At 44.8% G+C, this 16,352-nt stretch overlaps 1 long non-coding RNA gene and 2 other non-coding genes across 3 annotated transcripts; 1 reads left to right on the top strand and 2 right to left on the bottom strand.

The window, feature by feature from the left end:
* Positions 1-3,803: 3,803 nt before the first annotated feature.
* On the top strand, positions 3,804-3,875 carry TRNAA-CGC (transfer RNA alanine (anticodon CGC)). The gene has a single exon. It is a non-coding gene; the product is annotated as a tRNA-Ala (tRNA).
* Positions 3,876-7,487: 3,612 nt separating this feature from the next.
* LOC132778516 (uncharacterized) lies at positions 7,488-16,325 on the bottom strand. Its single transcript, XR_009631752.2, has 3 exons — positions 16,123-16,325; positions 10,658-12,066; positions 7,488-10,229 (listed from the first exon to the last, which is right to left on the bottom strand). It is a non-coding gene; the product is annotated as an uncharacterized lncRNA (long non-coding RNA).
* LOC132779865 (small Cajal body-specific RNA 13) lies at positions 10,328-10,600 on the bottom strand. Its single transcript, XR_009631854.2, has one exon. It is a non-coding gene; the product is annotated as a small Cajal body-specific RNA 13 (non-coding RNA).
* Positions 16,326-16,352: the final 27 nt, after the last annotated feature.

Here is a 16,352-nt window from a genome sequence, read left to right as displayed (position 1 = left end):
ATGTTTAGCCTGAGGTCTTACTCCTACCCTGCCAGATATTCCAGTTCAAAGCAGACAGTCTGGATTTAATACAGCTGTGTGGAAGAGCCCCGAGAAGCCCCCCAGTCTTCCAGGGTGTTATCATTTGCCACACCTGGTGTCCAACTCGGCATCACAATTGAAGGGAGATGTTGACATGCTGGAATGTGTCCAGAGGAGAATGACTAAAATGATCAAGGGCCTGGAAAACAAGCCCTATGAGGAACGGCTTAAAGAGCTGGGCATGCTTAGCCTGAAGAAGAGAAGGCTGAGAGGAAACATGATAGCCATGTATAAATATGTGAAGCCACAGGGAGGAGAGAGCAAGCTTGTTTTCTGCTTCCCTGGAGACTAGGACGCGGAACAATGGCTTCAAATTACAAGACAGGAGATTCCATCTGAACACGAGGAAGAACTTCCTGTGAGAGCCGTTCAGCAGTGGAACTCTCTGCCCCGGAGTGTGGTGAAGGCTCCTTCTTTGGAAGCTTTTAAACAGAGGTTGGATGGCCATCTGTCAGGGGTGATTTGAATGCAAATCAAGCTTTATCACCAACAAGCCAAAACTTTCAATTGTCACGGGGACAGAAAGTGAAGTGAAATCTTCTGAACAATGGGTCACACAAAAGAAATGTTATAGAAGTGTTGACCATTCCCTATGCTATTCTTACTTACTTAGGCGATCCCTCATTGTCCGAGTAGGATGGTCTTCCAGGGTCAGTGTGCAGTGTGCAGTGGGTCTGTAGGTGACTGTGGAGCCCTATTCTTGATCTGCATCTTCTCCCACAGTGAGGGCATTGGTTTCTAGGTGGAAGGCGGTCTCGGTCGGGGTTGGCTTGACGCGCCTTCCTCTTGGCACTTTTCATTCACCCTCCATTCGTGCCTCTTCAAATTCTGCAGCACTGCTGGTCACAGCTGACCTCCAGCTGGAGCGCTCAAGGGCCAGGGCTTCCCAGTTCTCAGTGTCTATGCCAGAGTTTTTAAGGTTGGCTTTGAGCCCATCTTTAAATCTCTTTTCCTGTGCACCAACATTCCGTTTTCCGTTCTTGAGTTCGGAGTAGAGCAACTGCTTTGAGAGACGGTGGTTGGGCATCCGGACAATGTGGCCGGTCCAGCAGTGTTGATGGCGGAGGACCATCGCTTCAATGCTGGTGCTTTTTGCTTCTTCCAGCACACTGACATTTGTCCACTTGCCTTTCCCTATCCTATCCAAAACCTTTTTAAAAGAGGGGGGCTGGGAGCTGGAATCACACTTACAAATGTTTCAAGTTACATGCAGATTTAACTTAAAGACAAATCTACAGTATCTACCTTGTCTGTAACCCAGGAACTGACTGCCTCTATTAAATTAATAATTTTATGAGAGAGAATCATATCTTTCTATATTTATGACTGGATGGCTCTTTGTCAGGAGGGCTCTGATTTCATTTTCTTGCCCTGGTGAAGAGAGTTGGACTGGATGGCCTTAAGTATTTTCTGTTGGTCATGGGGTTTCTGTGTGGGAAATTAGTCCCAATTCTGTCATTTGTGGGATTCAGAATGCTCTTTAATTTTAGGTGAACTATAAATCTCAGTAACTGCAAATCCCAAATATCAAGGTCTATTTCCCCCAAACTCCATCTGTGTTCATATTTGTGCATATGGAATATTTGTGCCAAGTTTGGTCCAGATCCATCATTGTTTGAGTCCACAGTGCTCTCTGGATGTAGGAGAACTACAACTCCCAAACTCAAGGTCAATGCCCACCCAAACCCTTCCAGTGTTTTCTGTTGGTTATGGAAGTCCTGTATGCCATGTTTGGTTCAATTCCATCATTGGTGGAGTTCAGAATGCGCTTTGATTGTAGGTGAACTATAAATCCCAGCAACTACAACCCCCAAATGTCAAGGTCTATTTCCCTTAATCGCCATCTGTGTTCATATTTGGGCATATGGAATATTCGTGCCAAGTTTGGTCCAGATCTATCACTGTTCGAGTCCACAATGCTCTCTGGATGTGGGTGAACTACAATTCCCAAACTCAAGGTCAATGCCCACCAAACCCTTCCAGTTTTTTCTATTGGTCATGGGAACCCTGTGTGCTAAGTTTGGTTCAATTCCATCGTTACTGAGGTTCAGAATGCTCTTTGATTGTAGGTGAACTATAAATCCCAGCAATGACAACTCCCAAATAACAAAATCAATTTTTTTGAGTGAAGGACATACATTGGGTTGTTGGGTGTCTTGTGTCCAAATTTGGTGTCAATTCGTCCAGTGGTTTTTGAGTTCTGTGAATAGCACAAACGAACATTACATTTTTATTTATATAGATTGTTTTTGTATTTTGACGTTTAAAGTTTGTATAATAATAACAATAATAATAATGTATTATCGAAGGCTTTCATGGCCGGAATCACTGGGTTGTTGTAGGTTTTTCCGGGCTACATGGCCATGTTCTGGAGGCAATTTTTCTCCTGACGTTTCGCCTGCATCTATGGCAAGCATCCTCAGAGGTAGTGAGGTCTGTTGGAAGTAGGAAAAATGGGTTTATATATCTGTGGAATGACCAGGGTGAGACAAAGGACTTTTGTCTGCTGGGGCTAGCTGTGAATGTTTCAGCTGACCACCTTGATTAGCATTCAATGGCTTGGAAGTGCCTGGGGGGAATCTTTTGTTGAGAGTGATTTTATGTGCCTGTTTGTTTCTCCTCTTGTTTTGCTGTTGTAATTTTTGAGTTTTTCAATACTGGTAGCCAGACTTTGTTCATCTTCATGGTCTCCTCCTTTCTGTTGAAATTGTCCACATGCTTGTGGATTTCAATGGCTTCTCTGTGCAGTCTGACATGGTGGCTGTGAAAGTGGTCCAGGACTTCTGTGTTCTCAAATAATATGCTGTGTCCAGGTTGGTTCATCAGGTGCTCTGCTATGGCTGATTTCTCTGGTTGGAGTAGTTTGCGGTGCCTTTCATGTTCCTTGATGTGTGTCTGGGCAATGCTGCGTTTGGTGGTCCCAAATAATAATAATAATAATAATAATAATAATAATAATAATAATAATAATAATAATAAAGCAACTTTATTTATACCGTCACCATCTCCCCAACGGGAACTCAGGGCGGCTGTATATCCTCCATCCTATTGCATTAACCTTGCTATCATAGTTTATATATAGTGAAATTTGTGGCTGCATATATGCTAAATAGTATGTTTGAAATCAATTATAAACATTTACGTAGGGGAACAAATAGAGACTATTGCTTTTTACAGTGGGAACAAGCATTGTTCCAACATTGGTAATGATTTTTCTGGTTTTTAAATCATAAAGCCTATGGAAATTAATAACTTTGGGTTGTTGTAGGTGTTTTCGGGCTATATGGCCATGGTCTAGAGGCATCTAGATCATCAAGAATGCCTCTAGGCCATGGCCATATAGCCCGAAAAAACCTACAACAATCCAGTGATTTCGGCCATGAAAGCCTTCGACAATACATTAATAACTTTCTCCCGAAGAGACATAGAAATGGGAGATGTCATGCCAACACAAAAATTGAATAATGGATTTTTTTTCCTCGAAGCCTGCCTCTTTGTGAAATGCAGCATGATCTTTGAGACACATTCCCAAGTGGTTTCCTTTTCTGGTATTTTCTTTAGTGTGTCACTTGAAATTATCATGGTGTGTGATGCTTGGTTGTACTTTTTTCCTCCATCTTTTACTTATAACAGACAGACAATCGTCAGCATTTAATGCTTTTCCCCTGAAGCATGCAGATACATTGAATACATAAAGGTCACTGAGCAACCACAGACAGCTGGGGGATGTAGCTCAGTGGTAGAGCGCGCGCTTCGCATGTGTGAGGTCCCGGGTTCAATCCCCGGCATCTCCAGAATGTTTTCCCAGGCTTGTGCATTTTTTCCCCTGATTTTAATGTGTAGCAAGCAGTCAGTTTTCTCTACTTTGTAGCTGAATCTCTAGACTCTCAGAACTGTTTCTTAAACAACAGTTGCTTGTTTTGATTGCAATAATTTTAGACAATAATGTTGTTTTTGAAAATATAAATGTAATCGAAAGACTAACATTACTGTTAATTCTTAATTCCAATCCCCTGGTTTGTAATATACTGAAAAGTGTTATGTATACATTTTCATGGCACTTGCAGACTTTTGCCGCCCACAAAAGATAAGTTAACTGGTAATGTTGGTGTCAGAAGGTGTCATTGGGGGACTCCTGTTCAACACCACAGCCTTTGACCTGTGGAGTTCCTCAGGGTTCTATACTGTCTCCCATGCTGTTTAACATCTACATGAAGCCGCTGGGTAAGATCATCCGGAGTTTCGGGGTACGGTGTCATCTGTACGCAGATGATGTCCAACTCTGTCACTCCTTCCCACCTGCTACTAAGGAGGCTGTCGAGGTCCTGGCCGCTGTAATGGACTGGATGAGGGCGAACAAACTGAAATTACATCCAGACAAGACAGAGGTACTCCTGGTCAGTCGCAAGGCCGAGCAGGGTATAGGGTTACAGCCTGTGCTGGATGGGGTCGCACTCCCCTTGAAGGCACAGGTTCGCAGCTTGGGTGTGGCCCTGGATTCATCGTTGAGCCTGGATCCCCAGGTTTCAGCGGTGACCAGGGGAGCATTTGCACAGCTTAGGCTCGTGCGCCAGCTGCGCCCGTACCTTGGGAAGTCTGACTTGGCCACGGTTTGTACACGCTCTGGTCACATCCCGCCTTGACTACTGCAACGCTCTCTACGTGGGGCTGCCCTTAAAGACGGCCCGGAAGCTTCAGCTAGTCCAGCGCGCGGCAGCCATGTTACTAACAGGAGCAGGACGCAGGGAGCACACAACGCCCTTGTTGTTCCAGCTCCACTGGCTGCCGATCTGCTTCTGGGCCCAATTTAAGGTGCTGGTGCTATCCTACAAAGCCCTAAACGGTTCCGGCCCAAAATACCTTTTGGACCGCATCTCGGCCTATGAGCCCACGAGGACCTTGAGATCGTCTGGGGAGGCCCTTCTCTCGATCCCGCCTGCCTCACAGGCACGTCTGGCGGGGACGAGGGATAGGGCCTTCTCAGTGGTGGCCCCCCGGCTGTGGAACACCCTCCCTGTTGACATCAGGCAGGCGCCCTCCCTTATGTCCTTCCGGAAGAGCCTGAAGACCTGGCTTTTCGAGAAGGCATTTAACTAAATGCTACGGTAACTGGAAATGACAACTGGAACGGAATGTAGACTACGAGATTGGTTATGATTCTATGATAAGACGAAGCGGATTATTTTAGTGTAGTTAGATGATAGTATATTAGTATGTTGTTGATAGTGTCATGGTAGTTTATTGTATAATATGTTTGTTGTGTGTTGTACACCGCCACGAGTCGCCCTAGGGCTGAGAGCGGCGGTTAACAAATGAAGCAAATAAATAAATAAATAAATAATAAATAAATAATGTTCTGATTTTATTTTGTTAATTAATTGCTTTCTTCATTTTGCTGTATTATTTTGGGCTTGGCCCCATGTAAGCCACCCCGAGTCCCCATTGAGGAGATGGTGATGGGGTCAGAGGCGGCCCTAGGTAATTTTCAACGGGAAGCAAACAGTATTTTGCCCCTCCCCCCACAACCAATCATTGATATATATTTTCTGTTCGTTGTGGGAGTTCTGTGTGCCATATTTGGTTCAATTCCAACATTGGTGGAGTTCAGAATGCTCTTTGATTGTAGGTGAACTATACATCCCAGTAACTACAACTTGCATATGTCAAGGTCTATTTTCCCCCAAGAGCGCCCCTGGGCAAAATCAACTATACTGCAAATGCTTACTTTGCATAATGGGTTGAGCTGCCCCTGGGGGGAGGTCAAGCAGCACCCCTCCCCCTATCCCTGTCTCTCTCCCCCTCCCTTCCCCATAAGGGAAAGGGGGGCAGGTTAAGCAGCACCCCTCCCCCTCTCTGTCTCTCTCTCCCCCCTCCCCTCCCCTCAAGGGGGAGGGGGAGGTCAAGCAGTACACCCCTTCTCTTTCTGTCTCTCTCTCCTCCTCCCCTCCCCATAAGGGAAAGGGGGAGGTCAAGTAGCACCCTCTCCCTCTATGTCTCTCTCTCCCTCCCCTCCCCTCCCCTCCCCTCCCCTCCCCTCCCCTCCAAGGCGCGCTCCCCTTTTGTCGCCCCTTCCCTTCTCCTTTGATAGGCTGGCCCTGAGCGCACAGTGCACACGCGAGCAGGCACCCACCTACTCGTGCTCCACCTGCCTCGCACTCCTCTCCTCTCCCCAATCCACAGATGGGCCAAGGGCCGGAGCCGCCGCGCTGCACTTGCTCCCTTGCCTGGCCTGCTTCGGGTCCTGGGGCGTGTCTGAAGACCCCGGAGTGCGCACCAAAAGTTGCCTCTTCTCCTGACTTTCTCCTCACCCATGGGACCAAGAGAGAGAGAGAGAGAGGCGGAGATGCCCTCTTTTCCTGAAGGTAGGCGCAAAAACAAAGGCGGGAGCGGAGGTGGGAGATACCTCCAGCCAGAGGGGCTCTCTCTCTCTCTCTTGGTCCCAATGGCTGAGGGGAAAGTCAGGAGAAGAGGCGACTTTTGGTGCGCATGCTGGGGTCTTCAGACACACCTCCGGACCTGAAGTGGGCCAGGCAAGGGAGCAAGTGTGGTGCGGCAGCTCCGCCCCTTGGCCCACCCGCGGATTGGGGAGAGGAGAGGAGTGCGAGGCAGGTGGAGCGCTGGAGGCTCGGGAAAGGGAGCCGGTCATGGGGAAGGGATTGAACGCAGAGAACGTTTGAGTGCCTGCTCTGTGCACGCACCTGGCGGCCGGGTGGAGCAGGAACGAGAGGGGCTACGTGAGGCTCAAGGGCCTGGCCCCTTCGGGAAGAGGATCACCCAGCAGTGAGGCAAGGAAGCCAAGGCTCCCCCCCCCCCCCGGACTGCTGGGGCTGTTGTGAGCCGAGGGGGAGCTCCTCAAGTGGCGGTCGAGGGGCATTTACAGAGGCGCCTCGGCGCCCCTGGCAAAAAAAGTGTACTTTGACCGCTTACTTTGCGTAATCGATGAGCCGCCCCTGGATGGGGTACAAATAAAGATAATAATAATAATAATAATACTTTATTTATACCCCGCTACCATCTCCCCAAGAGACTCAGTGCGGCTTACGTGAGGCCGAGCCCACAATACATCAATGCAACCACAATACAAAGCAAAATACAATACTAATACAAAGCAATTAAAATAAATCTCATACATAAATAGCATAAACATTAAACAATAGCACAACACACATTTAAAATCTATGGCTGGGCCAAAGGTAATTAAAATTCGTTGGACCATTTGAAGCTTCCGGACAGTCTTCAAAGGCAACCCCACGTAGAGCACGTTGCAGTAGTCTATACGGTATGTAACCAGAGCATGGACTACCATGGCCAAGTCAGACTTCCCAAGGTACGGGCGCAGGAATTTGGTGTTAGGAGACTAGAGTAAATGGGACCTCAACTTGAATATTAACGTGAGCTCTCTCTGGTTTGTTTGTTTATTTATTTATTGCATTTATATTCCACCCTTCTCACCCCGAAGGGGACTCAAGGCAGATTACAGAACACATACACGGTAAACATTTAATGATGTTAGACATACAGGACAGACAGACAGAGATATGTGTCGGCTTCGGCGTCTCAGAGGTTATGCTCGATTCCAGCCAAAGGAGAGTGCTGTCGCTCCATTCTTTCTGATGATGAGCCTTTTATGATCACCGACTTTCCTCCTGTTCTTTGATTGTAAATGTCTTACGGCGCTTAAAATACCTCCCCACTTAAGTGGTACCTAATTTCTCTACTCACAGCAAAGCTGCCTTCGAACTGCTTAGGTGAATAGTAAGCTAGACTGAAGGTCGGGTGCTCAACCTGACCTGGGCTCGAACTACTAATCTTTCGGTTCGGAAAGATCTATTGCTACTCGTGATTAACCAGCTGTGCTAAAGCCCGGCCCTAAGTTAAAATCAGTTAAGCATCTGGGACCCATAGTTAGATAGGAGATTGACAAGGGAAGAGTCATAGGTTCCCAGTCGAGAGTTTCCCCATTGGGTTCTGGCCCAATAAGACTCCTGGTAAATACAGACTTACTTATTATGTACATTACCCAAAGGAGATTACACAATCTCCCAGGAACATTGCTTTGAGAGAGCTGTTCAGTTTATCAGATTCTGTGGCAGAAGCAAACTGGCAAAAAGTGATATTAAGTTGGCCTATTGCTTTCTCCCAGTTCACACTAAACATTTTGTACTTCTGGGCTTCTTGCAAGATGGTGGCTTCCACATGGACCATGCTCCATGGATGGCCTCCTTCTGATTTTGGTAAATTCATTTCACTTCCCACCTATCTTACCAACTTGGGTATACAAATTGAATCTTTAAACGTTGTCATTTCACCAATGGCAAATTGTAGGAACTTAGTGAGTGACAAGACTTGCAACATGTAGTTGGTCATCTAGATTTCACATCTAGATGGGACGTTCGTGCATTGTTTTTGTGATACAAAGCAGACGTTGCACAAATTTCACCACAGACATAGGACCAACATGGAAGTTTGTGCTGAACACAAAATAGAAGCTTCGGAAGACCTTTACACACTAGTTTACTTTATAGGAAAAAGAGGCTGTAAGCCATATGTTATGCTGGTCTGCTTTAGAGAAGAGGATTATATATATTTCCTCAATTTATTTAGAGAGCATGGTTCTGAATGTATATAGTTGTATATAGTTGTTTTGAATTTCAACTACCAGAAATCCCAGCCAGCTTATCAATTGTTAGGAATTGTGGGAGCTGAAGTCAAAAACACCTGGAGGACCAAAGGTTGAGAACCATTGTTATATATGCTCTTCAGGGTCCATTTTTTAAAAAAATGCTTTTGCTCTGAAGTGTCTCAAAATAACCGTTAGGGATTGTGGAAGACACTCAGGCATCATGAGAATGCCTGTTTGTCTTCTAGATGCCATTTAAGGGTACGTACGAGGGTGCAAAATTCTTGCTCTTGGTCCCACCGGCCTCTCAGGCGCATCTGGTGGGGACAAGGGACAGGGCCTTCTCGGTGGTGGCCCCTCGACTCTGGAACTCTCTCCCACTGGAGATCAGAACTGCCCCCTCCATTCCGTTCAGAAAACGGGTGAAAACCTGGCTATTGGGTTTGGCTTTTGACGAGTGAATCAATATTTCTGTGATCGGATAGATGACAATGAATGATGGACAACGAATTCACTATGACGACTGACCATTGTTATTATGTGATTGCATTTTGCTGTTATAACGTTTTAATTGAATATGTTATATGATGTTTTTAATGATTATTTTGTGATTTTATTGTTGGAAACCGGCCCGAGTCCCCCGATAGAGGGGAGAAGACCGGTATACAAAATTGCTAAATAATAATAATAATAATTGATTTTGGGTGGTGGAGTTGTGGATACTGCTGCAATGCAGCCTCTCAAATAGTTCTGGAATGCTAATGCAGCCTCCCTAGCCATCCACAGTTGCCCACTCCTGATTTGCTTAATAGAGTAGGTCAAAATATTAAAATACACCATTTAAAACCGTCCTAGTCATCCGCGTCAAGTCTAATTGGCCTAGTCATCTTTCCCACTGCCGCTTCATTGCCCTGTCCCAAAAGCTTGGTCCCACAGCCAAGTTTTTACCATCCTTCTAAAGGACAGAAGGGAGGGGGTCGACCTGATCTCACCAGGAAGGGAGTTCCATAGCTGGGGAGCAATCACCGAGAAGGCCGTCTCTCGTCCCCACCAATCATGCCTGTGACAATGGCGGGACGGAAAGCAGGGCCTCCCCGGAGGATCTTAATCTTTGTGATGGTTCATAGGGGGAAATGCGTTCGGACAGATAATTTGGGCCGGGGCCGTTTAGGGCTTTATAGGCCAAAGCCAGCACTTTGAATTGTGCCTGGTAGCAAACTGGCAGCCAGTGGAGCTGGCGAAACATGGGAGTTGTATGCTCCCTGTATGCCGCCCCAGTTATTAACCTGGCTGCCTCTCGTTGGACTATTTGAAGCTTCCAAGCAGTCTTCAAAGGCAACCCCACGTAGAGTGCGTTGCAGTAGTCTATCCTTTAGACATCACTTTTACCTGTTTAGGTTGTATGTTTTCTAAAAGAAGGAAAAGCAACATTAAGGCTGTAGTATTAAAAGGTGTTCTGAGTTTGCTGCACTTGTGGCACACAATGATCCATTACGGGCCGAGAAAGATGACCTGAGTGTTACTTCATCTGAAAAGACAAATACATATAAAAAGACAACTGTTATTAACTTTGGCATGCTATGTTCATAAAATATTCTGATATGTAATTAGATTTAGAGAACATACAAATGTAGCAGTTTCCAGTGTTCAGCAAAATACTCAATTTGCTAAACAATATCTCATAGCAAATTTATTCTCACTGTTGATAGATGGATAATGATATTGGAACGATCATTATCTCCGTAGCAACAGTAGTATTTGTGTTAGAGGAACATTGCACATGGAGCTGCTGTTACTTTTTACAGTCCTGCCTCGGCTTCCTCAATCAAATGCTCTTTCTGCAAAGCTAACATGCCCATAGTACAGAAGCAACTAAGGACAGATTGAAAGCTGCAGACGTATTGGAAACTGACAATTTAAGATGCCATGTGAACACTGCAAAGAGTTCTCTGATACCTTGATAAGGAAACTCATACAAAGAAGTGAAATGCAGGTCTTGGATGCCGACCTTCTCTGGTCTACACCATCAGATATTCATCTTCAATATCTTCCTGTTCCCCTGTTGTCTTCTACCTTTCGCTGGTAGAACTTGCCAAGAATATCACCTGCCCAGATCTTCATAGCCCAAGGTGATCTGCTCAAAAACGTTCCCCAGAAGACAGGGGCACTGCTATGTATGATTGTTGAGCTTTGACAACTCTTTAGCCACTTTCTGGAAGACATACATTTCCTGATTCATGTCTGGCTGGTACAGAGTTCCTTCTACACCCTCTGAGTCACCTAACTTCAGCAATGTCCTCTTATTCTTGCCACAGTTGAGGGTTACATTAACTCCATCTTGGTGTTGGGGTTCAGCCTCCGTGTGAACCTGACCCTGATTCTTTGATTGTATTTCCTGATGCAGCTGAACAGGCTACTGAACATGTAGTTTTCCCTGATGGTTTGGAAACTGTTGATTCTGAGGGCAGTGGCTGGGAAAGTGAAACTAAACATCCTGATGAGAATGTTTCAGAATCAAGCGGTGATAACTATCCAGAGGAGTTAACACCTGCCTTTTTTAATGAGGATAGAAGAAGGCAGATTTGGGAAAACAGGAGTGAATCACAGAGTCTGTGAAGGTCAAGTAGATTAAAGGAAAAGGAGGCTTCCAAGCCTGGAGGCGTGTCCTGAAACAGTTTCTTTAGTTTAAAGTGTCTTCCCCTGGGCTGTCTTGTTAGATCAAGCATCGTTTAGACTGAGGCATCACCTTGGCTGAGTTCCCGTTTCCCATGGCCTGCATTCCCAGAGGCTTCTAGTTTCCAAGTACGGTTAGTGAGATACTAACAGGTTCCAGTTTTTTCTAGTGTTGCTTTTGGAATTTTGATCTAGTTCAGAGATATTCCTGACTGCTGAATTTTACTGTGGCCTTTTGACTTTGCATTTTCTTCTATTTTGCAACCATTTTTTTCATCAAGAAAAAAGGATTGTTTTTCCCACAGTCAAGTGTGGTGGATTTAATCTTATGGTCTTGTTTCCTGATCTGGGTTGCAACAATTGGGTATGCAGCGTCTCTTCCTACTGTCATCCTGTTTGTGCCTCTTCGCTCACTGTTATCTTCAGGAAGATAGAGGAAGTGGTTGGTTATTTACAGCAGTCCCAAAGCCGTTGTGTGTAAACTACTCCTGACTGTGTCTGTCCTCCAGGATGCTCCATGTTACCACCTTCTTCATTTGAATTGCTCCCTGCTGGCCCTGAAAGATCTGTTCTTGTTCTATCCAGGAGGTTCTCATGTTCTCTAAAGCACTGAAGAGTCTCAGGACTTAGCTGCAGCGTGTTGACCTTCATTTCCAAGAGTTTGTACTTGCTGCAAGTGGAGTCAAGGTTATCTAGACAAGAAGACAAACATTGCACACATGTTGCAGCAGTAGATAACTAAGCCACTTGCTTCCAACCACCCAGTTATCATTCACCTCTTTTAAAGTGACATCTCTAACCTTGAGAGACTGAGCTCCAAAGACTGAGGAGGCAGCTATATAGACCCACTAGTTCTGATCTAGAACTGACATAGAAAGAGCCCCACACCCTTAAGATCAGGGGCCCTCAAACTTTTTAAACAGAGCGCCAGGTCATAGTCCCTCAAACTGTTGGAGGGCCGGATTATAATTTGAAAAAAAAAAAAAACATGAATGAATTCCTATGCATACAGCACATATTTTTTTGTAGTGCAAAAAAACACTTAAAAACAATACAATAATTAAAATGAAGAACAATGTCAACAAATATAAAATTATTAGTATTTCAATGGGAAGTGTGAGCCTACTTTTGGCTGATGAGATAGGATTATTGTTGTTGTGTGCTTTCAAGTCGTTTCAGACTTAGGTTGACCTTGAGCGAGGGCCGGATAGATGACCTTGGAGGGCCGTATACAGCCCCCGGGCCTTAGTTTGAGGACCCCTGCTTAAGATCATTAATCAATCACTCTTTTTTGTCATTTACTAATACTGTAACCTCTTATGCCAGAGCAAGGCAACTTGAGGCACCCTAAATGTTGATGGATGCTACTCCCGAAATCCATTACCTAAAATGCTGACTAGGCTTTATAGGAGCTGCAGCGAAATTTAGTGAGAAAGACTCTTCTTGTGTTTCCTCTGCCATGCTCCCGGCAACAGATATGTATAATAATAGTACTGTCTTTCAATTGTAAGACTCCATTTAGTGATCATAAATATAAAAGTGCTCTGGACAAAGTAGTGTCTATCATTTGAAAGGGAAAATGTCCTATATGAGCAGGAAGACTCAAAAAGCTGCTTCAAGAATGGATTCATGGAGATCAAAATGGGTTTCTATCTAAAAGGCAATTGAGAAATAACATGAGGAAAGATATAGAAAATATCTCAGAATATTTAGGTAAGCAGTGCTAAACTTCGTGGATGTGGAGAAAGCCTTTGATAACCTGAACTGGGGATTGTATCCATAATGGAAAAGATGAATGTTGGAACCAACTATGGCCCCTTCTACACTGCTAAATAAAATCCAGATTGTCCATTTTGAACTGGATTGCATGGCAGTGTAGACTCAGACCCCTTCTAGGCAAAAGTATGATAGCTGGAACCCTATGCTGGCTGCACACAGTCTTAATTAATGAGGGGAACACATGTGCAAGACAGCGCAGTGAGTGAGAGGCGCAGCTGCGTCAGAGTTGTGGCAAGATAGTTCGCCAGAAAGCAGGAGAGGAAACATTTCTATCTCATTTACCCTCTTCGTAAGCCGTTGTTTATCATTTAACAGTGAATAACTCTAACATAACTTCACTTGCCTTAAGCACTATGCTTGCCTATTTGTTGTCCCCCCTCTTTCTGGCTTGGCTGTTTGTTGTCCCCCTCCCCCTTTCTGTCCCTTCCCACCATTCTGGCAAACTATCTTGCCACAACTCTGTCGCACCTGTGCCTCTCACTCGGTCCACTGTCTTGTGTACGCCTTCCCTTAAAGTATGATAGCTGGGACCATATGTTACGCAAGTAGCGTAGCATAGGGTCCCAGCTATCATACTTTTGCCCCCTTCTACACTGCCATGTAATCCATATTATCAAATCAGATAATCCACATTTTCTTCTTTGAAATGAATTGTATGAGTCTGCACTGCCATATAATCCACTTCAAAGTGGATAATCTAGATTTTATATGGCAGTGTGGAAGGGGCCTCATATAATCCATTTCAGAGTGGACAGTGTGGATTATCTGATTCGATAATCTGAATTATATGGCTGTGTAGAAGGGGACTACATATCACGGAAAAAGTCAGTTGACAACACTCAGTATGCAACAATCCAAGTAAAAGGAGATCTAACAAACTCATACAAAACCCAGAAAGAAATAGACATGATTGCCCACATTCCCCACAACTGCAACGAAAAAATCTTAATGAAAAACAAAGGCAACGACCAGCAGGTCCCTCCCACACAGAATATCAAGGCAGACAATCCCACAATAACTGCATTGAACTGGGTTATATGAGTCCACACTCAGATAATCCACACTCAGATAATCTGGGATTGTCTGACTCGATATTCTGGGATATAGGGCTGTGTGGAAGGGCCCTGGGTTATCTGGGCCCTTCCACACAGGGCCCAGATAACCCAGTATCCTGTATTTTCTGCCTTGAACTGGAATATATGGCAGTGTGGACTCAGATAACCCAGTTCAAAGCAGATATTGTGGAATTTTATTCCTTGATATTCTGGGTTATATTCTGTGTGGAAGGGCCCCGAGTCCACACTGCCAGATATTCTAGTTCAAAGCACACAGCTGATTACACTCAGCTGTGGAAGGGGCTCCAGTGAACACAGGCCCCTTCCTCATTGCCCTTATATCTCAGGATCGGATCCCAGATTATTTTCTTATCCCAGATTATCTGATTTAAACTGGATTATAGAGTCTCCATTGCCAGATAATCTGAGATAAGAAAATAATCTGAGGCCCCTTCTGCACTGCCCTATATCCCAGGATCGGGACCCAGATTATCTGATTTAAACTGGATTACAGAGTCTCCATTGCCAGATAATCTGAGATAAGAAAATAATCTGAGGCCCTTTCTACACTGCCCTATAGCCCAGGATCAGATCCCAGATTATCTGATTTAAACTGGATTACAGAGTCTCCATTGCCAGATAATCTGAGATAAGAAAATAATCTGAGGCCCCTTCTACACTGCCCTATATCTCAGGATCGGATCCCAGATTATCTGATTTAAACTGGATTAGAGTCTCCATTGCCAGATAATCTGAGATAAGAAAATAATCTGAGACCTCTTCTACACTGCCCTATATCCCACGATCGGATCCCAGATTATCTGATTTAAACTGGATTACAGAGTCTCCATTGCCAGATAATCTGGGATAAGAAAATAATCTGAGGCCCCTTCTACATTGCCCTATATCCCAGGATCGGATCCCAGATTATCTGATTTTAATTGGATTATAGCGTCTCTGTTGCCAGATAATCTGGGATAAGAAAATAATCTGAGGCCCCTCCTACACTTCCCTATATCCCAGGATTGGGACCCAGATTATCTCATTTAAACTGGATTACAGAGTCTCCATTGCCAGATAATCTGAGATAAGAAAATAATCTGAGGCCCCTCCTACACTGCCCTATATCCAAGGATCGGATCCCAGATTATCTGATTTAAACTGGATTATAGAGTCTCCATTGCCAGATAATCTGGGATAAGAAAATAATCTGAGGCCCTTCCTACACTGCCCTATTTCCCAGAATCGGATCTCAGATGATCTGATTTAAACTGGATTATAGAGTCTCCATTGCCAGTTAATCTGGGATAAGAAAATAATCTGAGGCCCCTTCTACATTGCCCTATATCCCAGGATCGGATCCCAGATTATCTGATTTTAATTGGATTATAGCGTCTCTGTTGCCAGATAATCTGGGATAAGAAAATAATCTGAGGCCCCTCCTACACTGCCCTATATCCCAGGATTGGGACCCAGATTATCTCATTTAAACTGGATTACAGAGTCTCCATTGCCAGATAATCTGAGATAAGAAAATAATCTGAGGCCCCTTCTACACTGCCCTATAGCCCAGGATCGGATCCCAGATTATCTGATTTAAACTGGATTACACAGTCTCCATTGCCAGATAATCTGGGATAAGAAAATAATCTGAGGCCCCTCCTACACTGCCCTATATCCCAGGATCGGATCCCAGATTATCTGATTTAAACTGGATTACAGAGTCTCCATTGCCAGATAATCTGGGATAATAAAATAATCTGAGGCCCCTCCTACACTACTCTATATCCTAGATTATCTGATTTAAAGTGGATTATAGAGTCTCCATTGCCACATAATCTGGGATCCGATTCTGAGATATGGAGCAGTTTAGGAGAGGGTCTCAGCCTGGTTTGCTTTCAGATATATACTTACACGAATGTAAATAACTTCAAGCCAGGCCGGTTTGGGAAGGGAAAACAGTCCTTTCTGTGCCATCTCCTCTCTGCATCTCAGTCGCTTCTCCAGAGTCCACCCACGTGCTTCACCTCTTCAAGGCTGGAGCGCCCTCTGTCGGCGGTTCAGACTAGACTAGAATCACCCATCTCGCCTCAAGGATTTTTAAAAGACCGGAAATGGCGTAGATGCAAATAGCTGGCGAGATT

The sequence above is a fragment of the Anolis sagrei genome, chromosome 6, assembly GCF_037176765.1.
Source record: "Anolis sagrei isolate rAnoSag1 chromosome 6, rAnoSag1.mat, whole genome shotgun sequence".
NCBI lineage: Eukaryota > Metazoa > Chordata > Lepidosauria > Squamata > Dactyloidae > Anolis > Anolis sagrei.
The sequence above is the reverse complement of the archived record's forward strand: the minus strand, read 5'-3'. Positions and strand labels throughout refer to the sequence as shown.